The following is a 27,806-nucleotide window of genomic DNA, read 5'->3' on the forward strand; positions in this document are numbered from 1 at the left end:
TAAAGGGGATCATGAAATCAGCCTTACTTAAAACATTTATAATCCTTATTTTTACCCATCTGTCTGAGATAGCTAGAAGCTAAATTAGAGATTAGAGGTCATGAAACCCTGTCTTTATGTCTATTTCTATAAGGATGAAAATTAGAAATATATTTTTGGGTGTAAATAAAATATTTAATGCTTCATTGAATTATTTTGGCTTTATATCAGCCTCATGTCACAGAAAACTAGAAAAACAAGAATAGGAAAAATGCTAAGTTTGCGCTGCAATATGAATTCATAACAGGTATCCTAAAGTTCACACAATTTTAAGCATAAATCAGAAGCAAGCATACATTACATTGCCAAATATACAAAACAGACTGACCTTTGCAAATTTAACAGCAGAAACAATTCTTTTTTGTTATCCTGCAATCGATTCTCATATTGACCATCTGCCATTTATTGAGGGCCTCTTTTTTTGGTAACAGCTTTATTAAAATATAATTAACTCCCACCCCCCATCAACCCTCAGTTTGTTCTCAGTTTTTAACAGTCTCTTATGCTTTGGCTCTCCATAGAATTCACCCATTCAAAGTTTACAATTCAGTGGATATTAATGTATTTACATAATTGTGCAACCATCACTACAGTCAATTTTTAGCACACTTTCATGATCCCAAAAACAAAACCTGTACTATTTTGCTATCACCACAAAATTACCCTATACCCCAAAGCCCTAAGCTAATACTAATCTCTTTTCTGTCTCTATAGATGGGCCTGTTCTAGACATTTAACATAAATTGTATCACACAAAATGTGCTTAGTGACTTCTCAAGTTGTATAACGTTTTCAAGATTCCACCATGTTGAAGTGTGTATCAGAACTTCATTCTTTTTTATGGTTGAATAATATTCCTTTATATACATAGATGACATTTTATTTTATTTTTTTTTGAATTTTATTTCTAACATTTTATTTTTTTTTCTTTTTTTTTCAATATATGAAATTTATTGTCAAATTGGTTTCCATACAACACCCAGTGCTCATCCCAAAAGGTGCCCTCCTCAATACCCATCACCCACCCTCCCCTCCCTCCCACCCCCCATCAACCCTCAGTTTGTTCTCAGTTTTTAACAGTCTCCTATGCTTTGGCTCTCTCCCACTCTAACCTCTTTTTTTTTTTTTTTCCTTCCCCTCCCCCATGGGTTTCTGTTAAGTTTCTCAGGATCCACATAAGAGTGAAACCATATGGTATCTGTCTTTCTCTGTATGGTAGATGACATTTTATTTATGCATTCATCAGTTGATACACATTTGGGTTTCCATCTTTTAGCTATTAAATAAAATTATTCTATAAATGCTTTTGTACAAGTTTTTATGTGGACATATATTTTTACTTCTCTTGGATATATACCTAGGAGTAGAATAGTTGGGTCAAATAGTAACTCTGTGCCTAACTTTTGGATAAACTTTTGGAACTGTTTTCCAGAGTCTGCTTAATTTTATATTTCCACAAATAGTTTATAAGGTTTCTAATTCTTCACATTTGGTTTGCCAACATTTGGTTTTATCTGATTTTTTTTCTTATAGGCATCCTAGGGTATAACCTGTTATCTCATTGTGGTTTTGATTTGAATTTCCCTGATGGCTAATATGTTGAGCATATTTTTGTATGTTTATTGATCATTTGCATTTCTTCTTTGGAGAAATGTTTACTGAGACTCTGCTCATTTTTTAGATGATTTGAAGACATTTAATAATATTTATTGGTTGGTATTTTAGACAAAACTGCAATCCACCAATAAAAATCCTTCATATTTATACTTCTAGCCTGTCCAAAATGGGTGAAAGGGTTGAATCTTTACACTATTTAATTAATTTAAGATGAACAAAGGTCTATGGGGTGCCTGGGTGGCTCAATAATTTAAGCATCTCACTCTTGATTTTGCCTGAGGTCATGATCTCACAGTTTGTGGGTTTGAGCCCTGAGTTGGTCTCCATGCTGACAGTGCAGAGCCTGTTTGGAATTCTCTCTCTCCCTGGTTCTCTGCCTCTCTCTCTCTCTCTCTCTCTCTCTCAAATAAATAAATAAATAAATAAACATTAAAAAACAAAAAGATGAACTAGGGTCTGTTTTACTGAAGAAAGCAGAATATGAACCTTTAAATTCAATGATCCCTATTTAGAAGTAAACCCACTTGATTGTTTTTTGTTTTATTGAGAGGAAATGTATATAACATAAAATTAGCCATTATAAACTACACAATTCAGCTGTTACAAACTAGTACCTTCATAATGTTGTGCAACCACCACTCACAAGTTCTAAAATATTTTCATTGACTCAAAAGAAACCTCTGCTCATTATATTGTCACTCCCCATCCCTTCCTTTCTAGCCTCTAACAACCACCAATCTGGTTTTTGTTGGTCTTTATGGATTCATCTCTTCTGAATATTTCATGTAAGTGGAATGATACATTATGTGACATTTGTGTATAGATACTTTGATTTAGCTTGATTTTTTTCAATTTTTCTCACAACTGCAATATGTATCAGTACTTTATTCTTATTGTTGAATCATACTCAATTGTATGTATATTTATTTTGTTGATCCATTTTTCCATATACATTAATGGACATTTGGGTTATTTTTACTTTCTGGCCATTGTAAACAGTGTTGCTGTGCACATTTGTGGCTGGTTTTGGTATCTGAGTAATATTAAAAAATGTTTCTTTCTCTGCTTTTTTTTGGCGCAGATATGAATATACTGTATGTAGGTTTTAATGATAACTTCCATCATTATACTTTTTATATATGTAAATTTTTCTATTTTTTGAGTCTGTTTTGTTTTTGTAATTTGTGATTTTCTAGGAATTTATCTTTTTCATGTTAAGCAATTCACCTATTATTTCATTAAAATCGGTAGTAATGTCTACTTTTCATTTCTGAATCTAGCAATTTGATTTTTATCTTTTATTTTTTCCAATTTTTATCCATTTTCTTGATTATTTTATTTTATTTTAAGTGTATTGTAAACTTTATTTAAGTTTATTTATTTTCAGAGAGAGAGAGAGAAAGAGAGCAATCTGGGGAAGGGCAGAGAGAGAGACAGAATCCCAAGCAGGCTCCAAGCTGTTAGCGCAGAGCATGATGAGGAGCTCCAGCTCACAAACTGGGAGATCATGTCCTGAGTCAAAATCAAGAGTGAGACTCTGACTGAGCCACCTAGATGCCCCATTTTATTGATCTTTTAAAGTAATCAGCTTTTGAGTTAAAAAAATGTGTTCTTGTTTTTCTATTCTGTATATCATATTTTTCGCTTCTTTCATTCTGCATGTTTTAGGATTAGTTTCCTCTTCTTTTTCTACTGTTGTAAGGTAGAAAGTTAAGCTATTGTTTTGACATCATTCTTTGTTTTTAAAAACAAAATAGAGGTGTATTCTATAAATTTCTCTCTAAGCAGTACTTCCACTGCATTCCAGGTTTTCTATATTATGTCCTCATTGTGTATTAGTCTCAAAGTAATTTCTTTGATTTCGTGTATGGTTTCTTCTTTGACCCATTGGCTATTTATGTGTGTTAATTTCCTCACATTTCTGGTTTCCAAAGGTATTTCTGTTACTGATTTCTAATTTCATTCCATGTGGTCAGAAAACCTACTTTGTATTATTTCAAACTTTTAAATTTTTGAGGTGAACTTATAGTCTAGCTATATTAACCAGGCCTGCTGTGTTGTTGTGGTTGTTTTTGTTTATTTGTTTGTTTTATTCTGTCTTCTGATGCTTTGACAATTTAGGAACTTGCCAAATGCCCCAAAGCTGCTAAGATTACTTCAACTACTCAACTCTAAGCCTGTTTCCCTTGCCTCATGTATTCTTTCCCACATAAACCACAATAAAGGCTTTGCCAACTGTTCTCATCTCTCTGCTGTTTTCTCCTATAGCCCCCTGGAGTGTGGTATGTCCCCAACTCTTGAGAACTGTGGGTAATAAACTCTCTTTTCAATGGCAATGTTGGCCTCATATTATCTCAAATTTTCTTTTAATGTACTGTATTTTAAGTCACTAGCATATGCTATACTCTGGAGAATGGTTCATGTTGCTTGAGAGGAATACATGTTATTTTGTTGTTGAATGGTGTGCTCTATTGCTGTTTGTTAGATTTAATCAGTTTACAAAATTTTTCAAGTCTTCTATTTCATATTGATCATCTGCATAGTGCTTATATACATTAACGAAAATGGGAGTATTGATGTTTCTATCTATTATTGTTGAAATGTCTATGTGTACCTTCAGTTTTATCACTTTTCCTCCATGTCTTTGGGGGCACTATGTTTAGGTGTGCATATTTTTGTAACTGTTATAGTTTCATAATGTTTTAACCCTTTAATATTATAAAATGTACCCCTATATCTCTAGAAACATTTTGAATCAATTGTGTCTGATATTCATGTACTACAGCTTTCTTTTGGTTGCTGTTTGCATGATATATCTTTTTTTTCTATTTTTTTTTATTTTCCATCTATTTGTATCTTTGGATCTAAAGTGTGTGGAACATAGAATATACAGATAGTATCTTTTATTTTTAATCTTTTAAATCCCTTCCTTCGGATAGGATTCTTTAAACAATTTACATTTAAGTTATTGTTGATATAATTTAGTCCATAATTTTACTTTTTGTTTTCTCTATGTCTCATGTCTTTTGTGTTTCTGTGTTTTCTCTCGTTTACTGCATTATTTGCAATAAGAAAATATTATCTAATGTAACACTTCAATTTCTTCTGTCATTGTTCATTATTTAGTTTTCCATTATTAACGATTTATCGGGGCTGCCACACAAATCTTATCTGAATATGTTTCAGATTTATTTCAGTGAGATATCAAATCATGATTCCCATTTAGTTTTATTTCCTTTTCCTTTTTTGTGGGGTTAATATTATATGTATTTCATAAACACATGTTACTTACTCAACAATTTTAATTATTATTTTTATAACTACATCTTTTAAAGAACATAATAGTGGAGTGCAAGTATGTATTTATAGCTTTTGAAATATTAGCCATCTATTTGCCGTGTCTGTTTCCCTTCACTTTTTTCCTGTGGGTTTCAGTTACAATCTGGAGTTATTTACCTAACCCTTTGCTGCCTTGCTTTCACCTGTCTTCTTTGTGCTAGTACTGAAAAATGTGTTATATTTTTATATGGTATGAGTTCAGTAATATAATTATAAACATGTTGTGTAATATAATTGGTTTTTAAATCACCTAAAAGAAGAAAAAAGATGAGATATGCATTTGTACTGTCTTTTATAATTGCATAGTTGTCCTTTCCAGTGCTTTTTGCTTTTTCAGCTGGACTTGCATTACTGTCTGGAATCCCTTTCAGTAAGCCTGAAGAACTTCCTTTCATATATCTTGTAAAGTGGGTCTGCTACCTACAAATTCTTATAGTGTCCTTTTTGTTTGTTTGTTTTTAATGTTTATTTTTGAGAGAGAGAGACAGTGTGAATGGGAGAGGGACAGAGATAGAGGGAGACACAGAATCCAAAGCACGCTCTGAGCTCAGGAACCTCAAGATCATGACCTGAGCCAAAGTTGGATGCTTAACCAACTGAGCCACCCAAGCACCCCTGTTTGTTTTGTTTGTAATGTCTTCATTTCACCTTTATTATTTTTTTAATGTTTATTTATTTTTGAGAGAGAGAGAGAGACAGAGGAGACAGGGACAGAGCTGGAGTGGGGGAGGGGGAGCAAGGGAGGGGATACAGAATCTGAAGTAAGCTCAGGGCTTTGAGCTGTCAGAACAGAACCCAAGGCAGGGCTTGAACTCACAAACCATAAGATTATGACCTGAGCCGAAGTTGGACTGAGCCATCCATGTGCCCCTCACCTTTAGTTTTTAAGGGAGCTTTGCCAGATACAGAGTTCTTGGTTAACATTTGTTTCCCCTTTATAAACATTTTGAATATATTATCCTACTGCCTTCTGCCCTTGATTGTGTCTGATGAGAAATAAGTTGCTATTCTTATTGGAGTCCCATTAAGTAGTCATTTTTTCTCTTGCTGCTTTCCAGATTTCTCTGCCTTTAGCTTTCAGCATTTTTACTATGACAAGTCTGTTTGTAGATCATCTTGTGTTTATCCTACTTAGATTTTGGTGAGTTTCTTAAATGTGTAGATTAATTCTCATCGAATTTTAGAAGTTTCCAGACACCACTTCTTTAAATATTTTTCTCGGGGCGCCTGGGTGGCGCAGTTGGTTAAACGTCCGACTTCAGCCAGGTCACGATCTTGCGGTCCGTGAGTTCGAGCCCCGCGTCAGGCTCTGGGCTGATGGCTCAGAGCCTGGAGCCTGTTTCCGATTCTGTGTCTCCCTCTCTCTCTGCCCCTCCCCCGTTCATGCTCTGTCTCTCTCTGTCCCAAAAATAAATAAACGTTGAAAAAAAATAAATAAATATTTTTCTCTGCTTTCCTTGTGGCGCTCCCATTATGTGTACATTGTTGTCCTCAATGGTACCCAGCATTCCCCTCCAACCCCCCACCCCCACCTGCCACACACTAATCAGCCTCAGTCACTCAGAGCTTAACTGCTGGGAAAATGATGGAAAATATGGACATTCTGCCCCACGGGGAAAATGCTATAACCCTTTTTATTTTATTTTATAACCATTGCCTCAGCTACAATAATCGAGTGGATTTTTTACACTACGAGCCATACATAGACATTCAGACTCCATATTCAGCCAGCCACCTGAGTGAACTCAGGATGCTAAATTACATATATTTACTGAAGACTTAGGGTGGGAAAAGGCATTTTTGATCTACCTCAAGAAAGAGTGGTTGAGTAAACATGGGGCCTGTTGAGGGAGCACAGAAAAACCAACCAAAAAAAGCATCAAAGTTGAAGTCAAGAGAACTAGATTCTTGTCTCAAGCATGTAATTAACTTTCAAAGTTAATTTGGCTTAATCACTTAACAGCCTTTGGCTCAAGTTTTCTAATATTTAAATTGTATGGTTGAGCTAGTTATTTTTTAAGGTGATTTTCTTCATTAAATTGTAGATGACTTCTGCTATAATTGTCATGGGTACTTTTTCTATCTGATCACTTTCTGGTTAAGTTCACGTATTCATGAGTCACCTCCCCTTACCCTTAAAGCCAAGAAATTATTCTAACTTCTGCTACTCAAAGAAAGCAAACTAGCCCATTTAGACTGATTTTAAATACTCTTAAATTTAATTTTCAGAGTTGTCTGTGTTTCAATTGCTGATGATCACACAGAAACAGAAGAAATGATGGAAGAATTATATTCACACAAGAACAAATCCCATTCCATATTTAAGTATCATTTCAGACACAAGTTAGAATGTATTGCTAATCTTTTTTCTTACTTCTGAGTATATGTTCCTATAAAGTATGGATAGTATCATTTTTAACCCACATATCTAGAATATTAAATGTAAAGCACAGTGTTTAGGGATATGATGAAAGTTATCAAGCAGAAATATCATTGTTAATTAGCTTAAAAGATAAAATCTAAATAGAATATAATATATAAGTAATCGCTAGGTTTAAGGAATATTAATTAAGTACAAATAAATGTGTTTGAATAATTGGAAATTATTTTTTTTAAATATTTATTTTTGAGAGAGAGACAGACAGACAGAGTGAGAGTGGGGCAGAGGCAGAGAGAGAGACACAGAATCTGAAACAGGCTCCAGGCTCTGAGCTGTCAGCACAGAGCCTGATGCAGGGCTTGACCTCGGGAATGGCGAGAACATGACCGAGGCCAAAGTCTAAACTTAACCAACTGAGCCACTAGGCACCCCGGAAATTATTTTTCATAAGACATGTTTAGAAATTCCTTTTATATGATATTTGATTGATATGCAAATATTTGTACTGCATTTCATCTATGCATATAGATATAAGAAATTATATATACATAACAATGTATATTAGCATTTCTATGCATTAGTAACATATAAATGTGCAATATGGACAGAATACAGTAATGTGACTACTAATCTTTCACACTTTACATTTACACTTTGATAATCAATTTACTCTGATTTCTTGTGAAGCCCTCAGGGTAAAGTTATATTAGTGCATAACTCAGTGCTTTTCGAATTTTAAAGTGTCTTGGACTTCCCTGCAGCATATGACACTCTATACAAAATCATTCTCAGAAAAATTGGTTTAGTAGGTCTGTGGTGAGGAACAGAAATTACAGATTTCACTTTCTTCGTGTCATTTTTTAAATTGAAGTATTTTTTTTTTTCAACGTTTATTTATTTTTGGGACAGAGAGAGACAGAGCATGAACGGGGGAGGGGCAGAGAGAGAGGGAGACACAGAATCGGAAACAGGCTCCAGGCTCTGAGCCATCAGCCCAGAGCCTGACGCGGGGCTCGAACTCACAGACCGCGAGATCGTGACCTGGCTGAAGTCGGACGCTTAACCGACTGCGCCACCCAGGCGCCCCTAAATTGAAGTATTATTGTATGCCAGTTATACTTCAATTAAAAAAATAGGGGTGCCCAGTGGCTCAGTCAGTTGAGCATCCAACTTCAGCTTAGGTCATGATCTCATGGTTCCTGAGTTTAAGCCCCATGTCAGGGTCTGTGCTGACAACTCAGATCCTGGAGCCTGCTTCTGATTCTGTCTGTGTCTCCCTCTCCTTCTGCCCTCCCTCAGATCACACTCTGTCTCTCTCTCTCAAAACTAAATTAAAAAAAAAAAAACATTAAAAAATATTTTTAAAAAATAGACACTGGTGTGCCTGGATAGCTCAGTTGTTTAAGCATCCAGCTCTTGATTTCATCTCTGGAATGATCTCACAGTTTGTGAGTTCAAGCCCCATATTGGGCTCTGTACTGATAGTGCAGAGCCTGCTTGAGTTTCTCTCTCTTTCCCTACCCCTCCTGTGCTCTCTCTCTCCCTCTCTCACTCTCTCTCTCTCTCTCTCAAAAATAAATAAATAAATAACTTAAAAAATAAATTTAAAAAATAGACACCAAGGGAAGAAAAAAAATTCTGCAATTTTAATAGGTAACTTTTGAGAAATGCTAACCTAGTTTTTCAGTTCCTTCAATTGCAAATGAGCTTGGATAGAAGGAAACAATAGAAACTCAATCTTCCCTGACTTGAACTGAAGCAACAAATCAAACCTATTATTTTTTGAGAATAGAAGAAAACAACAATAAATAATTTCTATATTCTATACCTACAGAACAATACCATTATACATTATCTCTATGTTTATTTTTACTGTGAGTTTTTTGGGAGTGGCAGTGTATCCACTTTTAAACTCAGTTACTGTGCTTTCCTAGGTGATAATGAAACAGGATTTCTGATGAAAGGAATAGAGATTAAAGTTCATTTATTTAATTTCACACTCAAAGTAGAATTTTACTTATTTTATTTTCCAGTGTTTTTTTTTTTTCAGTCTTGGTCAGATGTTTCAAAACATATTACTACTTTTTTCTTTTCCGTATTGTTTTGGTTATTTTTAGAAGTTCTCTGTTAAGGCTTAAAAAATGACTTTGGCAATTTCTCTTGATATTTGCCATTCTCTTAATTCTATTCCATTACTCCCATTTATGCCTTTTTGTATCATGGTAAAGTATCCCCCTTCTGCCTCTAATGTTTACATATGTCAAATGCTGATGTGTTGTTCTAAATAGAAATGGTTACTGTGGCAGCTGTAAGCAGGAGAGTGGTGTAACAGTGTAATAAATAGTCCCTAACTAAGCATGTATAAGGATTTACACACTGCAGCAGCAAAAATTAAGTCACTCAGATAAGAATGTTAGAAAGTCTTTCCTTGACCTTTACTTAATGGGTGCTCATATTTCTACACAAACACATTACTGCAGTAGTGAATATATAGCAATCATTATTATTTATGTGCCATGCTGTTGTAAATACAATCATAGTTATTAGCATTAATTCATTTTTACAAAATGCTTCTAACAACATACTGTATTACAAATAAGAGACAAATTTTCATCCCTTTCTGCATAACTTCTACCCTAGCCTGTCTTAATTTGTGTTTATAGATAAGCTTATGTAACTGGAAAACTCTTTCACACCCATTTGGATTATTTTTTTTCCACTATAAACGTTTCAAAATGTGTAACTTGATCCTGATGCAGGAATACATATAGCTTTTTAATTTTACACCATCTATATTTGCTCAGAATATCAGGTAATCTTAGGTACATTTACTTTCCCATTCAAATATATGATGAAGTAGAGATTGCATGATAAATATGCTTGGTTAAAATCAAACATTTCAAGTAATGTCAGAATTGCTTAGACCTTTTGGTCTAATTGGAAATTCATTTTACTTCCAGTCCTAGAATTTTCTATCTCTTTTAGAAAAAACTTAAAGTTTAGTTTCCTATTAATTAAAAACAGACTGCTGGTAATATTTTGCAGAGATTCAATATTGCCTTTTCTGTATCCATGTTTATCCATGTTTTGTCCTCCTATAATAAGAGAATTCCAATTATATCAATGTATTAAGTATATCAATGTATCAATTATGCCAATTATATATATAAATTGTATCAATGTATCAATGTATTGGTTATATCAATATAAAATATATCACTGTAGCAAAATCAAGCTACAGTAATTTTCTAATCTTTCCTTGCAATTAAGTCTGAACAAAGAACAGTAGTGGGGGAAATTCTAGAAAGGCTCCTTAAAAAGAGGGCAGAAATTTAAGAATAAAACCCTCAGAAACATTTGCTTATTGTCCCCTTCTTTTATTACCAGTTTTCAATTAATAACCTCTAGCCATGGCTCTCTTTTCATTCTGCCTGTTCTTCATCTAGTCTATGCTGTCATGACTGTTCATCTCAATGGTAGCCATCTCACCGTTTTTCATTTTCAGTTTCTTATTTTCTTATGTTTTCAACAATCCTGAGCTTTACTGTCAAATTAATGTGCTTTCATCATTTCATTGTTCTGTTAAAAATATTTAATTTGCTCTGCATTGTCATATACACCTTTAGTATTTAGGACTCTCCTCAATTTGGCTGCATCATAACTTTCTATTTCCTTCCCTCCAGTTTTCAATATAAATAAATTGTTCCTGTGAGAATAATCTATTCAAGATTATCTGTTTTCCATGTCTTTGCACATAGAGGTATACTATATCTCACTTTGTACTCAGATCCAAATATTGCCCATTAATTGTTTCCCTGCTCAAAGCCTTTGTCTTCCGTGGAGCTGAGCACCCTAGTGTACTATGAATTTTCTTCCTCTAAATGTTTGTATATATAATATAATATAATATAATATAATATAATATAACATAATATAATATAACATAATATAATATACCTGTTGGTGGTAATGCTCATTTTAAATCAGTCAGATACAACTTTATATTGCTAGAGAATTTAACATGTCCCTTATCTTTCCAAATACTGCAAAGACAGGAAATACCTTTTATAATATCTTGCATACTTCATAGCCTATATTCACAACATCTAACATATTTGTCTTGGTCTAAGCACTAAGAATGTTCTTCTCATATATCTAAATATCTTTCACCACAGTTTTCATATTTAATACAGTTAAGCTGATATTTATATAGTAACTAACAACTTTTCTCTCCATCCTAATAGTTTGCCTTTAGTTCTTTTCACAGAATATTCCAATTAATCTTCTAGTGCTCCATGACTTTTGTGAACCTAAGCTGTTATCCTCAAATATTCTAGATTTCCATGGTAACTGGGAGATACACACACACACACACACACACACACACACAGAAATTACAGTGTAGTACAGTTTAAACTAAATATTCAGGCAAAAACATTTAATTCCATTTTTTAAAAAAAGCTGCCAGACCAGTTAGATTCCTTTCATAGATGTTTCTGACTGGAAGGAGTAAGGGATAGTGTCTGTTTATTTCTTGGTCAGCAGTTTGAATATAACCCCAAAAACAACAGTTATGTTAAGACACAAAAATTACAATATAGACTGTCAATTCCAGACAAGATTCTATGGGTTCTCCCATATTGTATTAAAGTGCAAGAGAAAGAAAAGGAACACAATAACTTAATTTCTTGTTTTGGAGCCTGAGTTACCTGGAACTCTCTTGATTCTTGAAAGTTTTATTTCATTTCTGTAGTAAACACAGTACACTAATAATAAATTCCTTCTCATATTAAGTTGAATTGAATTTCTGCCAAATACAACTTAGAGGATTCTACTTAATTTAACATCAGTGTTATCTAAGTGTTTTTAAAATTAAATATCATGCTACATTCTATGTGAAGTACTTACTAATTATTCTTTCTAGTGGTGGACCAACATTGGAGCAGTGAGAGTGGTTTGTCCAGGGGTACAAAAGAATCCTACATTGTCTATAGAAAGTTTATAAGCAATAATAAAATCAATTCAACACTGATATGATTTATTTTAAAAATCATTTTGTGTTAGGAAATTTAAAAAATAAAAATTCTGTGTTGGCAATCTTACTAATATCACTGATTAAATATTCTTCCCTGAAAAAAAATTTTTTTGTTGGTCGATATTCTAGAAAACTGCTGCAGTTATTGGTGATTGTATATAAATTTCTAAGCTTTTAATTAGTACATTAATGTTATTTATACTTTGGTAAAAGTTGTATTCCTTGCAGATATTATTTGGAGAACTCCCCCCAAAAATATAGTGATCTTTCAACACACCGGGGCTTCACCACATGAGTCCCCAAGGGCGTTCAGTCAGAATCATTTGAGCTTGCTTAGGGTACAATTCGTATATCACAGCCCTCTAGTATTCTGTATACCATTTTGTTACTTGTATATAAAAATTAAAACACAGTGACTGTAAATACAAAAAACCAGAACTCCCATTATTTTGGTGAAATCACTGTATGTGCATACCCTTCTTTGAACTTTGTAGAGTGCACTTTTAATTTTTTTATTTTTTATTAAAATTTTTTTAATATGTATTCATTTTTGAGACACAGAGAGAGAGCATGAGTGGAGGAGCGGCAGACAGAGAGGGAGACACAAGATTTGAAGCAGGCTCCAGGCCCTGAGCTGTCAGCACAGAGCCCAATGTGGGGCTTGAATTCATGAACTATGAGATCATGACCTAAGCTAAAGTCAGATGCTTGACTGAGCCACCCAGGCACCCCTAAAGTGTACTTTTTAGATGGGTTTTTTATTTTGCATTTATGTCCTTTTTAAACAATACATAAATATAAAAAACCCTTTACCTTTTCCACTTATACTGTAAGATTTCTTTTAATTTAAAAAATACATTTCTTAGTTTTTTAATTTATGTATTTGTTTTATTTTTACTTGAATGATTATTTATATAAAAGAAAATGTTTTGTGCCTTTCTTTTCAGGCAATTGTTACTATTTGTCTTTTTTTCATGATTATTAGTAGAGAGGCTGGTTTAAAATGATCTACTAATGAAAGTGTCAAATATGCCCTCCTCCTCCTTCCCTAAGAAACGCAAGCTACACAGTGGATAATAGAATTTTTGAAAAATACTTTATTTTTTAAAACATTTTTCTTCTCTCTCTCTCTCCCATATATACACATACATATATATATATGTATGTATACACACACACACACACACACACACACACACACCAGATTGCTTAAGTAACATAAAAAGTGTGGTTTACCCATGAAAACCATGTTTCATTATTTTCTCTTAAATTTATCTCACTGAGTCAGTAAAATTCTAGTATTTCAATATTTTACATCAAGCTAGTATTTCCAAAATGACATGAGTATCTGTTTTCATTTCTATCTCTTTTATTTCTATTTTCTGTAAGTTGTTTCTACAAAAGCTTTTAAAAAAGGAAAAATGGCTACCAGCACCTGTCTCGTTGTGAGAGGCAAGATCTTATCACTGACAGCTAATCAATAAAAACAAATGAAAAGTAATAACATCAGACTTGAGAAGTAAGATTTTTATTCTCAGCCTGAAGCGAAGGTTCACCAATATGCTAAAATCAATCTTTCCCTCAGACCGAACCTAAATCCTAATCGTTAAATCTTTAAAAGTACCATATGCAGAGCGCCCTGCTGCCTTGCACTCACAGTACAAAATAGAAGACTGTCACTGCCGTTCTCCCCCTCAGGCCCTCATAACCAAGACAGATCACCACGCAGGAGAACACCTGACCCTGAGAGTAGAGAGAGCAAGGCATCTGCAAGACTTTTCTCGCTAAGCAGATTATAAGCAACCTCCTTGTACCCACTGTGATGAAAGTCATTCTGGGCTTTCTCAGAAGCAGGCAGTAAACTGACCAAATGCAAAGCAGGATGGTAATCAAGTACACTGCAAATAATGGCCAAAGGGCTAGAAGGGAGCTTGCATATGCATCATAATCTATCACTAGTAAGACAGAAAGAAGAATGTATGCCTTGCCTGGAAATTATTTGCTTCATCAGAAGAGAGAAAGTAAAACCCATAAAAGCTTCAAAGTAATGTTTGGAAGTTTTCTTGTATATGCAACTTGTACACATTTGATTATTTAAAAACAAATGTTAAGAAACCTTTATTCCCTGCATGTGCCTTCATTCTGCTGAATCGTGAGTCTTCAGTGAACCCTGTCTGTTAGCAGAGTCTCACAGAGTGGTCCTAATCATCCAACACAGTTAATTAGAGTATCAGTGCACTTGAAAGAAGTCAGAGTGTTCAGTATAAGATATTTGGCAAAAATAATAAAACATATTCTCACAAGAGCTCCATAATAATCTTACTCATTGTATTCACTAATTTTTTCTTAAATATAATGATAGAATAAATGCTTACTCATGTTGGCATGATCAGATTTCAATAACCAAAGTATAAAGATCATGTTATCTTAAATAATTTCTCATAGGAAAAGTGAAATAAATCATTTGTCAAATAGCAAAAGCATTTAGCAAACCATTGACAGTTGTGGCAAAAATTCTTTCTCTACAGAATCTGTAAAAAATAATTTAGTTTTCTAAAGTTCTAGCCATTTTATTCTAGTATGTTAATGGATTAAATTACTTGACTTCCATTTTATCTTCTTCTGGTATTTGTTTTTCTCCAAATTGCTAAAACTGTGATTTCCATTTTGGAGAGAAAGGGAGAGAGAGAGAGAGAGGGAAAGGGAGGGAGACACACACACAAACACACACACACACACACACACACACACAGAGAGAGAGAGAGAGAGAGAGAGAGAGATGATAGATAGATAGATAGATAGATAGATAGAACACAACCTTATTTCAGAACAAAGTAATTGCACCTGCAGTAGTGACCCTGACAACAGCATGAAAAGCCTGTAAGGAGAGAGTTGGGGCCTACCTTTATCTCCTTACCAAGGCTTCTGCATTATCAACATTACTTCTACATCCCCAGGCTACAAATAATTTTCCTGAATTTAGTGGTATTAATTATATGATGTCCTTCCAGGTTTAGTCATAGGAGGGGTTCAGAGAATCAATTGAATGTCGGTAGCCCTAGAAATACCATCTGATAGTATGCCTTCATTATGCTACCGAGAGACCTTAAGCTTAGAAAGGGCAAGAGCCTTGGGCAGAGTCACAGAATTTGTTTTTAATAGTGGCCTGCAATCAAACAGACCTAAGTTAATCATCCAGATGCTATTAGCTCAATTTGTCTTCTATAGTTCTTTCTTTCTCTGTTTATTTGTCTCTCTACCTACCTACCTATGTACCCAACCTTCCACATATACATAGTCTGGATGTAATGACCAAGTGCTCACATTTACCCATTAACTCACCCATTGATTTTACTTGATTCAACTTGACTCAACTTTAGTCAGGCTTTTCTCCTCCTTTATAGGCTCTTGAACGTTAGCTCACTCTTTAGCTTAGGCAAACACTAACAAGCATAACCTCGTCCATTAAAGGCTCTTCCTAAGAATGGACTAACCGCAGGGCAGAAAAATTCCTATTCATCCTTCCCCAGTCATGCCATCAGCTCACCTGTCTCTGCTTACCCTTCTCCATCACAAAGTTCTTTCTAGCCCTGCTTATGCTTCCCTATAAAAGAAAGATCTTTTTCTGTTTAACTTTGATAACTTTCTGGAATGTTCCAACTATTCTCCCTATTTCAGTAGTCTTTTTGGATAAAATCTCTCTCAAGTCCAGATTTGTTACTTGTTCGACAGTAATAAATGTCTTAAATTGTATTCTCAAAAAGACAAACGTTTTAAAAAAGGTATTTTCTACCCAACAGTTATCAATTTCTAACTCAATCCCTTTTCATATTCCTGTAGTATGAGTTCCCCACTTTCAGTTTACTAAAACTGCCATCTTTTAAGCTCACAAGTCTGTTCCAACAACTTATTCTCAATCCTCAACCTGCTTGTATTCTTGCCATGAATTTATGCTTTAGCCAACCCTTTCATCTAATATATATTTTGACTTTCATGAGAAGTGCTTCTCTTTTACCTTTGTGCTATATCTAAAATGCACTATACTGAAAACTTCAGTCTTCATTCATTTCCCCATCTCTTTTATTGAGGCTTTCCTATTTGGTCTCAATTGATCAAAGTTTCTTTGATTTTCTCTTTTTATTCTTGGACAAATCATAGTTCTTTTTCTTCCAGAGTTTCATTTGTAGAAGTTTCCTTCTAGAAGATTTGTTTTTCATGATCTTATAGGATATACAAACGATAACTTTCCATCTTTATAGGTAAACATATAATCCATATACTGACCCTCATTCCAGAATTTTGACCACTTAAGTCAAGATGGTATTTCCACAGAGATAAATTGATATATAAAAACTGGTAAAAATGGGTTAATGTATGGAAGGAGAAAATTCAAATAGGTTCTGAAAGCTTTCATAATTTTCTGCAAGGTATGTTATTATGCTTCACAAAATTTTCTGTATTGAACTATATATTTTATAATTTCTTTGTCATTCTTAAGTAATACTGGCTCTGTGTCAATTTCATCAATTTGGATATGGATTGTTTGCAATGTGGCTTATAAATGATATCCTCATTGTAGCTGCTCCACCAGATGAAAATAAATATGTTAAATAATATATTATTTACTTCAGTTACCTTGTGGATTTTAAAATTGAAATGTCAGCAGGTTGCGATTCACTTCCAAACCAAAACACATATTAGCACAACAACTTGGTTTCTTATATCTGCAAGGTTGCTTCTTAAATATGGGGTTCACTGACCACTTGCATCAGACTCATGCAAGTATGTATGTGTGTGTGTTTTACATGTATTTTAAATACAAATCCTTGGCATCTAAGCAAAACAGCTGAATTATAATTTCCTGGAGTGGGGCTTGAATTTTTTTTAAATAGGCTATCCTTGTGATTCCTCTTATATACTTTTGAGTATGGGTATCACTGATACTGAGAAGTGAACTACTTTACTCCTATCTGCCACTATCTAGAAGGTGTTTAGAGAGAACATAATCAGGGAGAGCATACTCCGCTCTCCATCTGGCCTGATAAGGCACATCAGATCCGTGTCTTGCAAGCATTAAAATCCTCTGCTGTCATGGGTCTCAAATCCACAGCACCATGTAATGGTGAGGCCCTACAAGATGACTTCATCATTGCCCCTACTGTGTGGGGTTGCAGAGATAGCAGCAGTGGCTGTAAGAACAGTTTGGCCCTCAGGGCACCGCTCTGGGATTGGGGAGTGCCAGGCAGGTTCTGTCCTTTCAGCCAAAGCAAGGGTTTTCCTCCCCCACAGCTGTTTCACTAACACCACTTAAAGTCCCATCCAGGCTTCCCCGGGGCTTCCACGTGTCCTGAGAAAAACCATAATCCTAACATTTATTTTAAAAATAAAATGGAAAGTATCCTCTTTTTTAAAAGATATAAAATTGGGGCACCTGGCTGGCTCAGTCAGTTAGGCATCTGACTTCGGCTCAGGTCATGATCTCGTGGTTCATGAGTTCCAGCCCTGCTGACAGCTTGGAGCCTAGAGCCTGTTTCAGAATCTGTGACTCCCTCTCTCTCTTTGTCCCCTCCCCAGCTCATGCTCTGTCTCTGTCTCTCAAAAAATAAATAAACGTTAAAAAAATTAAAAGAAAAAGATACAAAATTTTGCATGTGGCATCAGATCTGCTAAGTAAACTTTAGTGCTCTCTATATTCTTTGAATTTTTTGTACAATATTGTGAGTTCCCTTGCATTCACATCTGATATACTATTTTGAGCCTCGAAGAGTTCAGATTTTTACCTCACTCAACTAATTTCTTAACTTGGACCCGTCATTTCATATGTCTTAGCCTAAGTTTCTTTATTTGAAAATTATCTTTGGCTAACTTTCAAGCTTCAAAATTTATTAATTCAGTTCATTGTTGTACCCCAACTCCCAACATATAGTAATGTGGTATACACTTAACTTTTGAACAACGCATGTTTACACTGCACAGGTCCACTTACATGTGGATTTTTTTCGAAAAATGTGGTGCAATACTGTAAATGTATTTTCGCTTAAGATTTTCTTAATTATATTTTCCTATCTCTAGCTTATGTTATTGTAAGAATACAATGTATAATACATATAACATACAAAATATGTATTAATTAACTATTATGTTGTCAGTAAGGCTTCAGGTCAACAGCAAGCTACTAGTAGTTAAGATTTGGGAGAGCTAAAGTTGTACCTGAATTTTCTACTGCACAAAGTCAGCGCCTCTAACCCTTGTATTGTACATAGGTCAACTGTTTTAATATTGCTTAATTTGTGTTGGATTGTCCAAATAGAAGACTAAGTACATGCTCTAGGCAGCAGCAGAACAGAGACTCCAAAATTATTTTGGAATTAATTTAATTACCAATTTTTTTAAGAGAAGCCACTATAGGAAATAAACTTTTTCCTGGACATTTATTATTCTTACATAAATGTTCATTTTTTTTAGTTATTGAATCATAAATGGCTTCAAGAATCTCCACGTTATGTTTATACTTAGGGCATATACATGCTTAGTCATGCACATGCTAATTACTTATGGGTAGAATCTTATTTAGTCATCTATTTTTTATTACATCAGTAGTAACTGATGTAGTAACTACTACATCAGTAGTAGTAGTATACTGATTACATGAGTATAACAATTAATATTGGCATGTAGTTTACAGTGGTGCTCTAACTATTTTGGCCTAATTTAGTATACTGGGATTATTGCCATTCCATATAGAAAACATCCTTATGTAATTGTTTTTCATCATTTAACAGACCTTCTATTGTATTTGTGAATATATGATCATTACCACATAATATTGCATCTGTATATGGCTGACCAAATGTGGTCAGCTAGAATCATATAGCCTCTCCAATTATAAACCAGGCAAAATTGAGTGCTAAAATTTTACAAATATTTATAAAAATAATACATAACGATTATAGGGGTTAAATTTAGATAATTATTGATAATTAAATCATGATTTGAGATCAAGTAAAAAGATAACTTTGAGATAATTCTATTTTTTTAATCATATGGGATAGTAGATAAACCCTTATGGTATGCTAAGATTGAAAAAAGCAAAATATTGAAGCCAGGTGGAATATATGAAATATGGAAAAAACATATTATTGAAAGTACTGTTCTGTAAGCAAATATAAATAATTTCAACACAATATTTTAAGACAGAGATGAAGTGTAACTTCCAAGTTTACATCAACTGGAGTATAGTTAATAGCATAATAAAAGAAGAATATCATAGAATGATACTATTTTCACAGTATAAAGTAGATTTTTTTGTTTTGAGTTTTATTGACTTAATATTCCAAAATTTTTTGATGTTTTAATTGAAGTACTGGTAAGTTATATATTTCCTATTCTATCTGCAAAACATCCAAAATGAGATATTACATTGTTCTACTCCTTCTAAAGTAACAAAATAAGATGATTCATATATGAAGAATGTTACTGATTAGACTTCAATGTATATTTTTCTGTTAAGTTTATTATTTTTGCAAGAAAGTAATGAACTTTTTATAAATTATATGTACATACCTCATATTTTCCTTGTAGTAATCAACAATATAAATTTTTGAAAGGGATTATCATAATTGTGTAATCTACAATAATAATATCCTTTTGTACACAGTTAATGGAAACCCATATGGAGTGCTTTTTCCAAATGAGTTTTGTTAGCATCCAATAAAGTAAGAAAGGCAATTTTAGCTAAGTCATCTCATGAACTTAACTGTGAGGAGTGAATAATGGCTACAATGCAGATACCTAAAGCAGACATGACATTTAACATGTGTATACAAGGTGCTAATGAAATGAGGCAATAACAAAAAAGAAAGAGAATATGGGAGTTTAATGCTACTATCTACTATCTCCTATAGTATATAATCTTAGTAACCATTTTCAAACGATAAAAAGAGGGTCATTTTATTTTGGGAAGTGGCAAAAAATAAAGATATTTTGTTTACAAATCTGTGCACCGTGATCCATAGCATTAACGTGAGAAAATTAAAATGAGTCATTGCCAAATTAGGTGAGTTATCAACAAAATAGATGTATTTTCATATGAAAATGAACTATATGGAACATCTGTGGCATAAAGTATAAAATTTGTAAAATCAATGTAAGTTCAGTTTATACCCTCTTCTCTTAACTGTATATTTCTACTTTCATTTATCCTACATCCTTTCTCATCACGCATCTTGAAAATCAGTTTATATTTAAGATCTTCACTTTATTCTTTTCTATTCAATTATCAGCTACTGAAAAATGTTTCATGGCCCTCTCCTCTTACTTTTTATCTTCTTTATTCATGATTCCACATCTATACTTTTCAACACTGATGCTTCCAAATCTACAGCTTTAGCCCAGACCTCACTACTGAGTGTCTGACCTACATTTTCAGTTGACAGTACTATGAATACAAAAAATTTAACCTAATCCAAATATAACTGAACAATCTAACCACCATTTTCCTTACATCTATATTTTAATAGATTACCATTTCTCAAGTCATTATTAAGGGTCATAAGACTATTTCTCTCTTACTCTTTCCCCATTCCACTAGTCATGAGGTCTGACTTCCCCTTTTAAACACTTATGGTTTCTATTCTTTCATTCATTCCATTAATTTTGTTTTAAACCATGACTTCTGTAGGATTTTCTCTCTATGGACTTCACAAAAATTTAATCTCTGCTATTAGATTGATGTTTCTCAAAGGCATAGTGACCGTGTCATAATTTCTTGCTTAGCAATTTTCATCTGTGTACATTGTCATCAAGAGCTTTGAAGGTAAGATTAATTTTAGTCCCAATAACTTTGTACAGTGTGTAAACTGTAACAGTTGCTTGATAATCCTTTTTTCCCAGCATTATTATACCTCCATTGGCACTCACAGTTCAGTGAAATCTGGAGAAAATTAGAACCCATATACAAAGACTCAGGTTGTAATAAGACAGACATTGTCAGTAATGGTAATAATTTTGCAATGGCAGGAACGTTCAATCTGTGGCTACTTTATTGCAAAAAGGCTAAAAGAGGGAAAAATATTGGAACATTTATGCTCTGCCAAATGTGGGAAAGTCAATATAAATTAGGATGGAACAAATGGTAATCTATCCTGTTAACCTGGATAGTAATATGGGTAATCACTTAGTTCTTAGACCCTCACCTTCCTATCACCATCAATTCACTTTTTCATTCATTCAATAATTGCTTAGACATTTCTATCATTTTTCAGGTACTGTAATAAGCATGGGAATCCATGAGGGAGACATTTGAGTAAAGAGCAGAGGATTTAATGAAGTGGAATCAAAGAGATATGGGGGTAGGATAAGATGGAGAAGATCATTCTAGCTAAAAGGAGTACAAAAACCTTTGAGTAGCAGAGTGCCTGATATGTGCCGTGAGCAGAGAGTGCAGTGTAGCTGGAGTTAACAGGGAAGTCAAAATAATTTGCTTAGTTTTTGATTTATTGAATTAAAACCTCAGAAGACTGAGACTAAAGTTGAGTTACCCAGAAATTTGCAGAGTTAGATGCTCCTTCTTTCAAACCCTATGTCCTTTCAAACCCTATGTTCCTGAGTTCGAGCCCTGTATCAGGCTCTGCACTGTTAGTGTGGGGCCTGATTGGGATTCTCTTTCTCTCCATCTATCTGCCCCTCCCCAGATTACCTTAGATTATGGGTAAGTGGTTCTGTGAGAATTCTGCAGATGAGAAAACACTGCTAATAAATTTTAGCTTGATAAATGAGCGATGTCTTGCAATATGAGTAGTATGTGATGCTGAACAACACATGATCACAACAGGAGCCAATGGTTCTTGAAATTTGCTTTGATATACAAGTGCTTTGGATTACAAGCATGTTTCCGGAATGAATTATGCTTCCAAAGGAAGGTTTTACTCTAATGGTAAATAATCTAAATAATCACCATTATGATTTTAAAAGAAGAGTGACAAAAGGACCCATAAAAACAACCATGGATGTGAGGATTATAATGGAGGAATTTATCTCGGTGAGCAGGATGATTTTGTTGTTTGAACACTCTGGTGTATACATCTTCCAAATCTGTATCTATCAGATAATTTATTTTTTTTTCTATTGGATCATTTATAATTTAGTCCTTTTATTGCTTCCCAGAACTGCTTTTCTTCATTCTTCATCTTTGAGATTTATACCAGTAACACATGGTAGGATATTTTTAGTCATATTTTATTCCTCTTGTGCAACACTGTTAAAATATCAGATCTTATTGATTTCAAAGGTAACATACTCAGTCTAATACATGCATTCTAAATATAATTCTTAATTTTAGGAACAGGTAAGGTGCCTATAATTAAGCTTCATGATCACATATAAAATAATAATTTTGGTAACCAAAATAAAAATAACACATGAGTCAGTATTTTCTAAATTGCATTTCCTGCTCTGTACATAAACTAATATTCTAAGGCACTTCAACATACATGTCTATGTCTTGCAAAGGTTGGCCTTTTGTATAATTGTAATGGATTTCCATGATATGCTGTGCAAGCCCTTAATACTCAAAATACATTATGCACTGCCTCTCTTAAGCATCTGAAATTCTACCATAAAAATGTGGCCTGAGGTGTTTATGTGAACAGATGCCAATATATATTGACTTATCAAGTTTTTCCCCTGCATTGAGCATGGGATGGGCATTTTTATAAAAGGGGTGGGCAGATAATTGTATTTCAGGAGCACTGCCTTAGGAGGGTAGACTTCAGAGAGTAGCTGAGTTACACATTAGGCAGCCAGTGTATTAGAGGCAAACTGAGGACTTTGAAGGCCTAAGTGTCAGTAGAGGGCAGATAGGATGTAAGTAAATTTTACTTAAAATTATTCTTATTTTGAGGGGCGCCTTTGTGGCTCAGTCAATTAAGCACTGGCCTCTAGATTTTGGTTCAGGTCATGATCTCACGGTTCCTGAGTTCAAGCGCTGTATCAGTGCACCTATGCACTGTCAGTGTGGGGCCCGCTTGGGATTCTCTTTCTCTCCATCTATCTGCCCCTCCCCAGCTTGCTCTCTCTCTCTTTCAAAGTAGAAAGAAAGAAAGAAAGAAAGAAAGAAAGAAAGAAAGAAAGAAAGAGAAAATCTTATTTTTGCAGAACATGCATCAGAGCAACTGTTTCTTGAATAAGTTTTTCTTATTATTAAAGTGAGTTGTATCAGTAAGATAATGTGGCTTTAAATAGTAAGATAATTTTGGGGTGCCTGGGTGGTTCAGTCAGTTAAGTGTCCGACTTCGGCTCAGGTCATGATCTCAAGGTCCATGAGTTCGAGCCCCTCATCGGGCTCTGTGCTCACAGCTCAGAGCCTGGAGCCTGCTTCAGATTCTATGTCTCCCTCTCTCTCTGCCCCTCCCCCACTCATGCTCTGTCTCTGTCTCAAAAATAAACATTAAAAAAATTTAAAAAAAAAGTAAGGTAATTTTACACGGAGGTTTTAAGAGAAGAATGTTGATTTGGAGTGGCATGAAGAGATAACTGGCTTATCAAGTCTGTCATATATTACCAAGGTGGCTCTGGAGATGAGGACACAAGTGATAGATATAAGGAAATTCAGTAGAACTCTCTGAAGACAAGGATTAACCTCTACCTCCAGTGAAGCAGAGAAGGGAATGCTGAAGAGACAGGTTTTTATATGAATATTTTAGCATGTCACATAAAAGTGATATTGTAGACAGTGTCCCTATAATTTGTCTTTCTTTGCCTCGTTTACTGTGAGCTTTGTGACCTGCACTTTAAAATATTTGCCCTCTTTGAAGATTTATGCTTAAAATAAAATTTTGCTTAGTTCTCTAGTATGACAATGATTTAAAAATCTTTGTATTTCAAACCTTTTCCTTTGAGCACTTCCTGTTACAGTGTATTTAAAAAATGACTATGCTAGTAGCTCCGCATAGTATTGTTTTTGTTATTACATGGTTTTTATACACGATTGCAAATTAAAGTCATTTAAAAAATTCATTCTAGTTCCCCATGACAGCTCATGCAGTTAAAAAATAAACATGCAGTTAAAAAAATAAAAAATAAACATCCTATATATAAAAACACAGCACTGACACTGTAAAATGTTGTATTAGGTGTCAGGTCCTATTTATTAATACCTGTTTTTCATTTAACAGCCAGCTGTGACATCTTCAAAACCAATGCCAACAACATATAATTGTGTATTACTTTGTGGACATTGCCATGCATGTGTGTATGTATGTGTGGACGTGTGCATATACATGAACATAAATGTATATGTGTATATGTATGGCTTTTGACTGCACATATTTGTGCAGGTCATTTTGTACAAATTTTCTTTGGGAACATTCTATCTCAGTATGAGTAGGCAATTTCAAATTTCTACGCTTCATAAATCATTCATACACACACATCTTGTCCATTTCTGTTTTGTTTATTTAGCACTCTGAGGTGGTGATGAGCATTATTGAAAGGACAGAGGTTCTTTGTCACAGGGAGACAAATTCTGGAATAAAAGGTTGTAATCATAACTTTGGAGTTTCTTCAAAAGTAGAAATGAATCTAAATAACTTCATTGTCAAGAAAGGTATTATATTGAGCATGAAGTTCCATTTGTGATTGAAGTTAACATTATAAAAATTTTACGATCACGTTGGCATGTTTTTTTCATTTTTATTACTAAGTGATCTTCTATTGGTAGTCTTTTGTATTAATTATAATCAAATTAAGCTGTAGTAAAGAAAAACTATTAAATTACACACCCTAGTTGTTTAACACTAAATATGTTCATCTCCTTTTAAAAGACATTATTATATTTTTCAGATGCACAATAACCTCTAGAATGTTGGACAGTGCCTCAGTGAATGACTATGATTTAGAGTAAGACCAAAGTAATTATGTATGTGTAGCAATGAAGCATCATCAAAAATCATTTTAAAATGTGCTAAGAAACATTATTACCATTAGAAGGAGAAATAAACCTATTTTCTGTAAAGAACATAGATGAAACTGGGTTCTACATCACAGAGAAGAATGTATTAGATACAAGTGATGCAGTATGCCTCTGTCTATACTATTTACTATAGTTCATATATTGAGTACTTTATTTTTTGTGGGATCCTATTGAAAGAATAGTAATAATTTAGAATGGCTCAATTATAATGACTCGATGCGGGTAATAACTTACAATAACTTTCCTTTTTTTCTCTCTTACTTGAATCTTGATGACAGCGGAGCTAAATTTTACGCAAAAAAATACATTGTGTTACCTGTTCCCTATGCACTTATTCTTCTGAAGGAAATTTTAAATATGAAAATACAGACTAGATTTCAAAATATACCAAGTAACAAGGTAAATGCTGACATAACTTTTACTCAAATTACATATTGTTTATTTTATTTTTACAAGAAGCATAATGTTATTTTTAATTAAAAAAATCACAGGAAAGGAAAACATTTAATTCCAGAACTTTTCCTATTGGAATTATCTTAGACAATAATAAAAGGTACGTTATTATATCCAAAATTACATACATATTAAAACATACATTCTTTTACACCTTAATCTATGATAGTTTACAAGAACTTCATTTGGTTTTTCCCTTATTTTTTTAAATCACTGGTATTGATATACCAAAACTTTAAGTGAGGATAATTCCAAATAAAATTCTCATATAACATTAACATTAGGATTTGATTTATGTATTTTAAAATAATTCACATTAATTTTAAAGATGATAGTTCTGGCAATAATGTAGAGGTATTCTAGTTTCCTCTAAGAAGGAAAGTCCCCTAATACTTGACAATACTATTTATCAGGACCTACTAGATGGTAAGAGTTAAGCTAAGTAGCGAGCAAAAGAGGCATGGCTTCTGCCCTACACAGTGATCCAAGTCTACAAGGAAACACACATTTATAAATAATAGCAATAAAATATGAAGGTGGTCCTGGTTTTTAAGAATCTGTAACAAGCATCCTAACCCAGCCAGGGTCTCTTTACTTACTAAGGACTTAGGGTCTCTTTACTTACTAAGTTACTTTTCAGCTGAGTCTTGAAAGATGAGAGCATAGATGCAGGTGCAGGATAAGAACATTCTCCTGAAAATAATAATTTCATAATGTAGTTGTTTTAAAATTTGAGGAATAGGATGTTCAAGTTTAGTATTGACTGATTTTTAAAAAGTTTAGTATTGACTGATTTTATAATGTGGGAAACAGATGTGATGATTGAGGCTGGCTTATAGGTTACAGGCAACATTAAGAAAATTTGAGATTTGTTCTGTGTGCAATGAGAAGCCAGCAAATATTTAAGCAGGGTGATGGCAGAATCAGATTGGTATGTTTGGAAGATCCATCTGGCTATATTATTTGAGGTTGATGGAAGAGAAATATTGACGGAAGCTTTATAAATAGTTGAGACAAAACAAAAACAAAACCAAGAGACCTTGATCTGTGAAGGAAGGAAAAAGATAGGCATTAAAAATAAGAGTCAAGATGTGGAGACTGTATTAGATTCCTAGGGTTGCCATAATAAAGTAGCACACAGTGGGTGGATTAAAGCAAAAGAATTGTTAACTGTAGTTCTGGAGGCTAGAAATCCAAAGTCAAGGGGAAAACAGGGCTATAGTCTCTGAAGCATCTAGGCAGGAATCATTTCCATGTCTTTCTTTATTTAAGCTTCTGGGGGCTGCTAGCAATCCTTAGCTTCCCGTTGCTTGCAACTGCATAACTCCAATCTCTGCCTCCTTCTTTAATGGAATGGCATGTTTTCTGTCTGTGTCTCTGTCTCTCCTTCTCTTCTAAAACTACATATTGGATTTAAAGCCCATCCTCCTCTAGGATGACCTCATTTTAAATAACGATATTTGGAAACCATCCTATTTCCAAATATTACATTCTCAGGAACAGAGCTTAGGACTTCAACATATTTTTGAGGTTATGCATTTCAACCCATAACTGTGACCAGTGTGCTAGTAAGAATGAAGGAAACTTGGAAATTGAGAATAATCCTGGGGTTTATACCTTGGAAGATTAGGTTGATTGTATTCTTTAGCACAGATGAAGAATACCAGTGAAGGCGCTTGGAGAAAACAAATAATATGTAACTAATTGAATATATTGAATTTGAGAGCTCTATAAGACACAGAGCTAAATATTAGACAGAACTGTCTTAAATGAGGAAAAATGTGGTAATTTGTAAAAACTGAAAACTTTTAAGAAGCAACTGTTCAGGAAGAATTAGAGAAGAGAGATGAGAGGCAATAATCAGAACTCAGAGAAAGTCAGGAAAGGATTGTAACCTGGTAGACACTGTCCTAGAGAAAGACTCTTAAGGTGTAGGGGTTGGAAAATATTGTCCAATGATACCGAGATGTCCA

This window comes from Lynx rufus, unplaced genomic scaffold, assembly GCF_022079265.1.
Source record: "Lynx rufus isolate CCGP_SWC_20201006 ecotype Redwood Valley unplaced genomic scaffold, mLynRuf1.p SCAF_3, whole genome shotgun sequence".
Classification (NCBI taxonomy): Eukaryota; Metazoa; Chordata; class Mammalia; order Carnivora; family Felidae; genus Lynx; species Lynx rufus.